The sequence below is a fragment of the Elaeis guineensis genome, chromosome 2 (genome assembly GCF_000442705.2).
Source record: "Elaeis guineensis isolate ETL-2024a chromosome 2, EG11, whole genome shotgun sequence".
Taxonomy (NCBI): domain Eukaryota; kingdom Viridiplantae; phylum Streptophyta; class Magnoliopsida; order Arecales; family Arecaceae; genus Elaeis; species Elaeis guineensis.
In genome coordinates this window covers 101,049,310-101,059,433 of record NC_025994.2, presented here as the reverse complement: position 1 = coordinate 101,059,433, position 10,124 = coordinate 101,049,310, and the positions used below count along the sequence as shown (strand labels likewise).

Here is a 10,124-nt window from a genome sequence, read left to right as displayed (position 1 = left end):
ATAATATTATATTATACTACAATATTATGTTATGTTATATGATAATCAAATTATATAATATAATAATATTTTAGATTTTTTGCATGTATATACTCCTAAACATTCAAATTTACGTGAATATTCTTTCAAAATTAATTTGTATGTATACTAAAATATTTATTTTGTATGTATATCTTTTTTTAATTTTTTTACATGTATCCATATCATTTAATATCGTTAAAAACTTAATTGTTTAAAATTAAATGATTAAAATATTTTTATAGGTAGGTGTGTAAAAAAAATATAAAAATATCTGTACAAATAGTAATTTTATGAGGGTATTCATACAAATTTGAATATTAAGAAGGATATGCATATAAAAAATTTTAATTTAATTTTTATCTATTTCATCTAGATGGATTCAGATCCTCTTATTCTACGATGTAGTAATATATTATATAATATAATAATACGATGATGATATTATATAATATTTTATATATTAAAATATTATATTTTATTTTATTTTTTTGCAAGATGGGATGGTTATATCCATTTTATAACAACATGATGTATCTTATACACTTCACAAAGATATTTTCGATAAAAATTTTTAAAATAAAATATAATAAGATTATAAATTTTTTTTGTTATATGATGTTCAAATCCACAACTATGTCCATTCTATGCAAATATACAAGCTATTCATCTAATATCAGGTTTAGATACTTAGAAGTATATTATTATATTTTAAAAGAAACATGGATGGTTACGATTTATTTATTTTCTGAATAATATAATTTTAATTTATCATTTGATAAAAAGATCATTTTATCTATGTAAATTAATCAATTAAGTAAATTTATTATTTTAATTGTATATTTTAATTTTTTTATTAAAATAAAGAAAAAATTAATAAATCAAGAGAGATGTATTTATGTTAAAATAATTTTTTATGTATATCTTTTTAATTTTTTTTTTATGCATATCTATCCATAAAGATATTTTAATCATTTTAATTTTAAATCACTAATTTTTAATGGTATTAGATGATATAGGTATATATATAAAAAAAATATTTTATGAAGATATATATATAGATATTAATTTAAAAAAAATATTTATATAAATTTAAATATTTAAAAAGATATACATATAAAAAAAATTTAACATTTTCAGCGGCTACACTTCTTGTGCTTACGATGCCATCACCGTTTTAAAGTTAGTCTCGAGCGAGGAGCATTCCAGGAAAATTCTTTCGCTCAGAATAGTCAGACTCAGAGTTAAGCTCCTCAAGAATTTCCGACACAATGGATTTGTTGGCAGCTTAATCTCGCAAGCGCAAGGACAGGCTCGTCAGCAACCCATGGCTATAAAGAGAGCTGGGCAAGGATTGATTGCTGCCTTCTCCGCGATGTGCCCCATCCAGGATCGCTACCGCTCGAGAGCGGAGCGGACCCGGACGCCGACCGTGGCCGCGTGCATGGCACGTTCGTAGAAGTTGGAGAGGTTGAAGCGCTGAAGAGGAACGGGCTTGCGAAGAATCAAGCAGCGGTTGACGAAGTCGAAGAACTTCTGCCTGGTGATGAGGATTTTGGCTGAAGCTCTCCGGAGAAAACTGGAGGTCCAGATAGGAAGTCAAGAATCCATAGGTTGCGCCATCTTTTGGATAGGGTGCTTACTCTTGACTGCGTCGATGGTCGACGAGGAGAAGGGAATCCGGAAGAGAAGAGATTATTAGTTCGCTTCTTGGCTGGTCCTGTCATCATCGCATTTACGGAAGAGCTGCTCCACTTCCCGCCTAATGGGATTTTGAGATTTTACGGTCATTTTATACAAGACCGCCCCTCTGAACTAGGGGCGGGCGCAACCGGATGATGGATGTTGTGGTCATCCACTAATTAGCACTTATCTTTGCTAACAGCGAAGGTCTGATGCTGGCGGGACTATTTGATGGTCTACTGCTTCATAAGCCACACGATCATGCATCAAGAGTTATGAAGACCTTGAAAAAGTTGATCTCATTTTCATATCTGGAAAATTTTGGGTCTATATGGATAGGGCAAGATTTGCTGATTTTAAATGCAATGGATATGTCATGCCAAATTTACAGAGTAAAAGACTCTGAACCCTATAAAAAAAAAAGCATGCAGCGTGCAGGATAAGATTTATTCTCTCCTTTTAAATTATTTTTATAATATAATATAATAATATAATGATTAGAAGATTTCAATAATTATTTTTTTTTAGCTTATTAAGTAATAGATTTTAATAATGATCAAATAGAAATTTTCATCATTCATATTGATATTTATATTGTGAGATTCGTACATAAATCATTACCAAAAATACTAAGGGTCAGTTTGGTTAAGGATAATCTGGTATGAAAAAATGAATTTTATGTCAAATTATCATGTTTGGTATAAAAAATAAAAAAGATATGGTAAAAAAAATAATGGGCAAAAACTGTAAGGTTGGTATCTGATAAATTTTTAAGTGGTGATAATTCATACTTGATAAAAATATCTTTTATAAAGCTGTATATATAATTATTGAATTTGTTCTGATGTCTTTTCAAATCCAAATTTATTCAATAAAAAGTTTTTGTAAAAAATTTAAGATGAAGATAGCATTATGTGAAGAGCTATATGATTATAAGCATTATATTAAAACTAATTAAAAGTAACAATGCTATCTTAGTATTAACAAATTATTTTATGTTAAAAAGTATATTTATAAATTTGGTCATATTTCTATATTAATTTATTTCTAACCAAATATAATAATCTTTTCTTCGTGTTATTTTTCAAAATAATTTTTCTGCCAACCAAATATGATCAAAATTATTTTTCTCCACAATCATTTTTTTTAGATAAATGATTCTTAGGAATTATCTGATTATCCTATATTCTGACATATTCCAACCAAATGGATCCTAAGAAAATGTAACAATGATTTATCAGTAGATAGAATAAGAAAAATTATTTTCCATCATGCATGAAAGGAAAAGGACACGTATATATAGAAGTCCCAACTGGAGTTTTTTAAATTTAGTTTCAATATTTTTAAAAAGAGAATAAAATATTTTAATTAATTAGAAAGAAATTTGAGGAAATGCAGCAATGATTTACGAGTACATAAAGTGACAAAAAAACCATGTTTGACCCTTTATGAAAGAGAAAGGACATGTGGAAAGAGTCCTTATTTAAATTTATCTCCATAATCCCTTTTTAATAGAATATTTTAATTAATAAGTTTGAGGAACTGTGACAATTATTTGCTTGTGCACAGAGCAAGCAAAAAACCATGCTTCACTATACCTCAAATAAAAATATTAAGAATAAAATAAAAATATTATTTTTTCAATTGATAGAAAAATGACTTATCTATCTTCTAGATGGATGAATTTTTTTTCTCATTTTATGGATAAATATTATGCATAAAAAAATAATTTACTTATCTAGAGAAGTATGAGAATATGGATAAATTGATCAATAAAAAATTTGATTAACTTTTTCATAATATTTACGCACTAAAGAACATATCCTAAAGAGGAAATCAGAAGTTAAATAGGCATAGAACTTCTCTTACTAATGAAGTTTGTTAGTTCAATACCTAAAAAATTAAAAGAAAAAAAAATAAAGTTGTACATCCAAAAGAGATCATCCTTGAAGAAGAAAAATCGTCCATATCCTCTTTCTTCCTCATCAAGTCTCTCCATCCATCCTCCTCCTCATTGAGCTATTTCTTTCATCCATAAGATCTTCCTCCTTAGTCTTTTTCTCCTCTTCCAAACCCCATGCATCATATCTATCCATGAGGTCTTCCTTGAATCCCTTACTGATGTATATTATTACTTGTGAGCACCATATAAAGATATATATTGAGATATTGAATAAATATTTTACTAGATATATGTCAACCAGCTATATATTATGTACTGATAAATACTAAATTCAATAAATTATATATCAATTTATTTGTGTGTATGGGATTGGTACTGTATGTATATTAAGAAAAAATTTATAATATATATTAGTAAGTCATCCAATATGTATCATTTGATCATATACTGTATATTAGTAAGCATTATGTTTTGAAAATTGTATATCGCTTTATCTAGAGGTATAAATTGAGACATCAGATAATCATTTTGCTAGGTGTATATTAGTTAGCCATATATTGTGTGTAGGTGAATATTATATTTAGAGAACTATGTATTATTTGGTTATAGGTATATATTGGATCGTTGTTAGATGTGTATCAAGAAAACTAATAGTATTTAAATAAGTCATCTAGTATGCATCATTTAAGCATGTATTGTGTATTGATGAAATTCATAGCATATATCAGTAAGGGACTAAAAGAAAACCTTATGGATAGAAGAGATAGTGCATGGGGTTTGAAAGAGGAGAAAGAAATGTGAGAGGAACTTATGAATAAGAGAAATGACTTGATGAGGAAGAGGATGGATGGTGAAACTTGACGAGGAAGAAAAGCGATATAAATGATCTTTTCTCACAAAGAATCTCTCTTGGATGCATAATTTTTTTTTTTTTTTTCAGTTATGAAACTAACAGATTATGTTAAGAGAAGAAGTCCAATCTCTATTTGACTTCTAAATTTTCTCTTTAAGATGCGAGAAAAAAAAATATGGCATGAAAATAGATCATCCCAAATGATGGTCTATGATGCTTGCCTCATTTGATTTTTGTTCGCCAAGACCACCACCGCTTTTCCCCTCTATGTTCTTGTTCTCCTTCTACATTCCTGTGAGTGCACACGGCCTCCTCCTCCTCCAACACTGGTGCCACCAACGGCATGAAGTACCTCGTCTAGGCCAACCCCAGCCTCACTACAATCCCTCCCTCCTGTGTCATCCTTGTTAAGATCCTTGTTGAGCCAATCGACGACTAGACCCACGTTCCAATCACGATCTGGTTGGGCTGGATGCCCTAGCCCGCTGGGCACAAATCGTGGGTGCCATCGCCTCGACCTGCGCTCTTTGGGGCTTCTTTTGCTGGAGTGTTCAAAGTATATCGATATATTATTTGGGTCTCGATGGGTTTCAGGATTAGAAGTTTCTCAAAATCTCTTATAAAGAGAAATTCTTTGTACATCATATGTGGTATAGAAAAAATATACCATCCCACCTGATTAGACCACGTAGTCACTACTTTTCAATACGCATTTAATGCTCATAATTTTACTTTTTTATTTGAAATTTTAAATGACGAACATGCCCTCCTTCTTCTGAAAAAATTATAACATCCTATGAATTATTATATCCTATATTGAAATTATGACTTTCTGCATTGAATATAATTTTTTCGCAGGATGTCAAAAAGAAGGAAAGGCATTTTTGTCATTGAAAAATTTATGAAATTTTTAAATGATAAAAATACTCCTAACAAAATTATGATATCCTATGAAAAAATTATGACATCCCATGCAGGAAATCATAATTTCAACACAGGATGTCATAATATCACCATGGGATATCATAATTTTTTTAGAATAGAAGAGATATTTTCGTCATTCAAAATTTCAAACAAAAAATGAAACTGTAGGCATTAACTATACGTTAGAAAGTGATGGTTACGTGGCTCAATCAGATAAAGTGATGCATTTTTTCTATACCGTATACGGTATACAAAAAATTTCTCCTCTTATAAAATAACCTGAAAAGATAAAGCTTGTCTTTTCAATTTCTACGTATCCGTTGTCATACACTATTGGCTTTTAGATATTTTTGATCTACTAATGTTGTCATGCTGGATAATACACAGGCAGATTGGATGTGTTTAGGTGGCAAAGTGCTTGCATTAAACTTTCACGCTTATCATAGATCGTATTCTTATTATCTTGGCAGACAAGGTCCATCTTTAGGATTTGTTTGGTTGGAATATATCAAGTAAGCTTATATAGGAATTTAGCTAAATTTAGAAATATGCCTATCAATATAAAGTAATTTTTTAATATCAAAATAGTATTATCATCTCCGATCAATTTTTATATAATGATTAAGCTTAATTACTTTAAAAATCTTAGATTTTTGGAGGTTTTCTTTTTCTTCTTGAACTTTAATTCTTTATAATCATGTTGTCAAACTTTTATCACGGTACAATTTCTTCCTTAAGTGCTATTTCTGTCTAACAATTGTGACGGAAATATCATATACCACTATGTGACACAGTGCAAGTTGATGTGGCATAGAATTAGTTGACGTGAAATCCTAAACTTTTTCTTTCTCATTTCTTCCTTCTAACTATGATTTATTTTTTATTTCATTATTTTTTCTTCATTTTTTTTGGAGCATGATGCACTTGAGAAAAAGAAGATGGGAGAACAAAGCATGAAGGATTAGGTTTGGTTGCTCTCATCATCTTCTTCTGGACTTCTTTTAAAATTTACATTCTCTAAAATTAACTTTGTGAGTTTATAAAATTAACTATAAAATTAATAATTAAAATCATTATAAATCCAAAAATTCTATCAATCACATAATTTTTTAAGCAAATGTAAATAATAAAAAAAAAAGATAACTAAGATATCTGTAGTCTCAAAGTTCAAATTTTTCAACACTTGATAAAAAAGATAATGATTGAAGCAGTCTTTGTGGTGGTTGTGATCTCCATGAAGAAAGATTTAGAGATGGTAATGATATAAATGAAGGTACCAATGGTGGTGTAAGAGGTGGTGGAGTTTAAAAAGAGATAGCTGTAGAGAGAAAATGATGAAATTAAAATTACAAACCCTAACTAAAAAAAGAAATAAGAAAAAAGATGTTTAAGATTTCACATCAACTTCCATTATGTATCATACGACCGCACATAATATTTTCATTACGATCGTTAGACAGAAATAACATTTAGGGAAGAGATTATAATATTATAATAGTTTGAGGATCTTATTACAACAAATCGAAGTTCATGATAAAAATGAAAATTTTCAAAAAATCTAAAATTTTTAAAATAATTAAACCTGATGATTATAATCACATCTGCTATAATCACATCTCCTTGTACAATGTCATTTACATTTTTTTTTTATAAAAACTCTTTATTGAATAAATTTGAGAAAACATCGAGATAAATTCAATGACCACATGTATTCTATTTTTTGAGATTTATTCTTTCCGATATTTTTATTATTATTAATATCTCATTCTACACCTCTATTAATATATGAGAGATATTCTTGTCAAATATAAATTATCATCACTTAAAAATTTGCCAAACACCAATCCCCTCATGATATTTATTTTATCTTCTCTCTCTAAAAAATAAAAAATAAATATGAGATCCATCAACTTTTTTTACTCTACCAATATATGATAATATGATATGGAATCTATTTTTTTTATGCCAAATTAACTTCGGACCTTAGAGCAAAGACACCACATAAATAGCCAATGAAAAAAATATTAAGCAATTCTTCTGGCTAAATTTCCGAGTGATTTAATGACTTCGTATCGTCATCATCGAACCCCAAAAACGCTGAATGCACCTACGTCCATGTACCAGAAAACAATTGTTAAGCGAACCAAACCACGCAAATTCCATTCCACTTGATTATGAGCGAATTCACACCTCAAACATAGTTTAGTGCACATAGGTTTCTTCTTGTCTGCATCTAGTTTCTTGTTTTCCTCCTCCCTTTTATTTTTTGGGTGGGCTGTGTTAGTTGACCAGCAATTTGCTCCACTAAATAAACAAAAAAATAAGATAATGATGATTTATAATACAATTCTTCAACAATTCTTACGTTTCTTTTCATTTTTTGTGTGAAAGATTATCTCTTTCTAAAGCATTCTCCAGATTCCACAGACTACCGTTTTATCTCTTTCTATAGCATTCTCCATCACTACTACAGTGATTCCACCATGGTCCCTATAGCTTGCAGATCCAAGCACCTGTTCTGTCTCGGAGAAACATGGAGGATGGTCGATGCACGCGAAGATTTCCGACACCTCTCCAATTATCCTCTCCACGTACTCCAATTATCCTCTCCACATACTCCATTGTCTCTAGCTTAGGCTCTTGGGAGTTTGCTCCTGTCAATCTCATTGACAGCGCCCAGACCTCCTCCGTGTAATTTATTGCCTTTTCCTTTCATTCAAAATTAAACAACAAACAAAACAATAAGCATCATAGCTCAGTAACAAACATTAATTCTTTCCAAAAAGATGAACAACAACGAGCAGTTTGGCATGCAAAAATAATTTAATCAGAGTAAAGAATCAGAATTCAGCAGTCATTTGTAAAATTCATCAAAATAATCCAACAAAACTATCCATATAAAAGTAAGTATTGAGAGAAGGGGAAAAAATCAATACCACGGATGTCAAAGTATTGATAATATGGGATAGGCAAACATTCTTGAATAAGTTGCCAACGATTCATGAGTCAATCGAATTAAAATCAGTCATATTAGAATGATTGAAAGAATCATTTAATCGATAAAACCTCATAAAAAATTTCAAAAAAAAAAAAAAAAAAAAAAAAACTAATTTAGATGTCTGGCGGCACATACCTACGGGAGCAAGGTTTGTTGGGCCCAAGATGGACTCTGCTCATGTGAAGTGGGTAGCCAGAATGGCAAAGGCAATGGCACCAGTTCTGACCATGAAACCCACCTAATGTATGTTGCCATGTACCGCACAATGTCGGACCCATGATACCATCAGAAGTGTGGGCCAACTCCTCCATCAATGGGAGGTCAAGGAAGTTGTCCGCCTCGTAGAGCATCGCCTCCGTCAACATTGCATCAATACCATGGTTGATAATCTGATCAAAAATTATGATTAGTATGGATATTTTTATATCCAAAACCACCAACTTTTATCTATTTAGTGATGTGCTTCGTAACTAAGAGATATTTCTCCTCTTTACGGATCATATCTCACCACTTCTTTGAAACATAAAAAAAAATTGCAGACAAACCATGATCAGTTTTGATGAGTGCAAGTAGCTTAGTTCAAAATTAACATGGATAAACGCTATATATATGAAAATTAAATCAAAATAAAAGATATGGAAGAGTTATGGAAAGGGTAGGTTGTGATTTTACCAAAATTAGAGCATTGCATCCCATTAGAACTCTATAGTTGGTTCTATCTGAGCAAAGAGTAGTATTAGAATGGGTGACTCCCTGAGAAATCCTTGCACCACGTGCCTTCTTGTTCCTACTTGATTTTTCTCTGAATAGAAAGAAGATTCTCAGTTATTTGGCTTTGGGAATTAAGCACCCAAAATATCATATCGGTTCAAATTATAAGAAAAAATGATTTTATGGATGAGGGTCACGTGCATGTGCTACTGTGCTAGAATAAAGTGAAATAATATATAATTATGATGTTTTTATGCAAAAATTTAACATCAATTTTAGTACTAACATTTTTAAATTTATTTTTTTTTATCCACAAGAAACTTCAAAGTTCATCACATAATATGTTTTCAGTACCATTTTAATATGCATTACCATAAATCAGAAAGGAGCATAAACATGCAAATTTATGATGGATATTCTTGTCACAAAGAGCATAGCCATACAAAGAAAATAGTTATTAAGAAATATTTGAAAAAGAATAAGTAATATGAAAACTTCCAAAATATAATAGAATGTGAGGAAACCGTAAAATTAAAATATAAAGAAATAAATATGATCAGTGAGATACAAAACCTAATATGAAAACTTCCAAAACATAATAGAATGTGAGGAAACCGTAAAATTAAAATATAAAAGAATAAATATGATCAGTGAGATACAAAACCTAAAAATTTGATGAATCATTCTTTTATCTCTAAAGATTGGTGAACCTTCCATTCTCCTCTTTCATCTCTTGTTTTCATTCTTTCCTTCCTGTGTTCTCTTGAAAACACATTTCTTATTTATAGAAGGTTGACAGAACAAAGCAAGTCACTACTCTTTACACGCGTCAATTTCCTCTAATGGACATTCATTACTTCTTACACGCGCCAATTTTATTTCATACATGTTCTCTGTTCTGTACACGTATCGATTTTCTTTGATACATGTATACAATCTTTACACACGTCGATCTCCTGTCATGCCATATGGAATGAGATCCTCTGCGGTACTCAAAAAGTATCTACTATTCTTTACACACGTCAATTTCTTTT

General features: G+C 30.2%; 1 long non-coding RNA gene across 1 annotated transcript; it reads right to left on the bottom strand.

The window, feature by feature from the left end:
- Positions 1 to 7,627: 7,627 nt before the first annotated feature.
- LOC105049880 (uncharacterized) lies at positions 7,628 to 9,860 on the bottom strand. The gene is made up of 4 exons (XR_012138399.1): positions 9,755 to 9,860; positions 9,052 to 9,181; positions 8,515 to 8,768; positions 7,628 to 8,090 (listed from the first exon to the last, which is right to left on the bottom strand). It is a non-coding gene; the product is annotated as an uncharacterized lncRNA (long non-coding RNA).
- Between the last annotated feature and the right edge of the window lie 264 nt (positions 9,861 to 10,124).